The sequence below is a fragment of the Penaeus monodon genome, chromosome 21, assembly GCF_015228065.2.
Source record: "Penaeus monodon isolate SGIC_2016 chromosome 21, NSTDA_Pmon_1, whole genome shotgun sequence".
NCBI lineage: Eukaryota > Metazoa > Arthropoda > Malacostraca > Decapoda > Penaeidae > Penaeus > Penaeus monodon.
In genome coordinates, this window is record NC_051406.1 from 14,078,528 (window position 1) to 14,079,480 (window position 953).

Sequence of the window (953 nt, forward strand, 5' to 3'; positions counted from 1 at the left end):
ACAAAAAATTAAAACTAAAATCTGTAGGATGGTAGAAAAGGTTACATTGTCCACTGAAGAGCTTGGTCATAATACACATTTTTCAAGTATGGAAAATAATGTGAGCTGGACTGTACCTTACCATTTAGCCATATCAGACGATGTAGTGCCACCATGATAGCCAACATCTGCAGTAACATGGTGTTAGGTATAGCATCAATTTTGTTATGTTAGACCATAAATAAAAATATATTATAAGAGATGTAATAGCATTCTCTCAGTGTCATGTAATTTCTATTCAATGCCCAGTTAAATATTTAAATGATACAATCACAAAATTAATAATTCACATGTTTTGTGATGTAGGACATAACATGATTTGGATGTTGTATAGACACCATATATGTACAAAGTCTGGAATCCTTTAGTGGACTATATTGACTAAACGGATCTAATTTTTCATGAAACATATTAGAGGAGTATGTTTTAAAAACAGAGAAATGTGGTCTAATGTTTAAGAAATATCCAATATACCAAACTGAATGCTCAATGTCACAAATGTGTATGTTATTGCATGCAAATCTACAGTGTTTTAAGAGACCACAATGATTGCTCAACCCATGACAAAGATGTAACCATTTTTGTCTGTCTTTGACCCGAGACCTATAGGAAAGAAATATCATGGTTATTTATCAAAGCAGATCCTGCTTTGCATGTTCAGGTAAATGTTTCCCAGATTTGCCAGGGTCTGTGATTATGTTAAGGGGACTGATCTTTTTTTCTAGGATTTCTAGTCACACTGTTGAGTGGATCTCAGAGCTCTATTTTCTATTAATTTAGTTTAACTAAAAGCTTTTTTGTGTTTGAATGAGTGACTGGCTGACTGTCTCAGAAAGTAACATATTTTTAGGTGAATGATTCCCTTTTTTTCCTGAAGAGTAGAAAAATATGAAAAAGTGCTGTACATGGCCCCA

At 33.3% G+C, this 953-nt stretch overlaps 1 protein-coding gene across 1 annotated transcript in view; it reads left to right on the forward strand.

The window, feature by feature from the left end:
* Positions 1–953, forward strand: part of LOC119586575 (RUN domain-containing protein 1-like) — a gene marked incomplete in the record, with an annotated part of 35,041 nt that overhangs the window by 951 nt on the left and 33,137 nt on the right.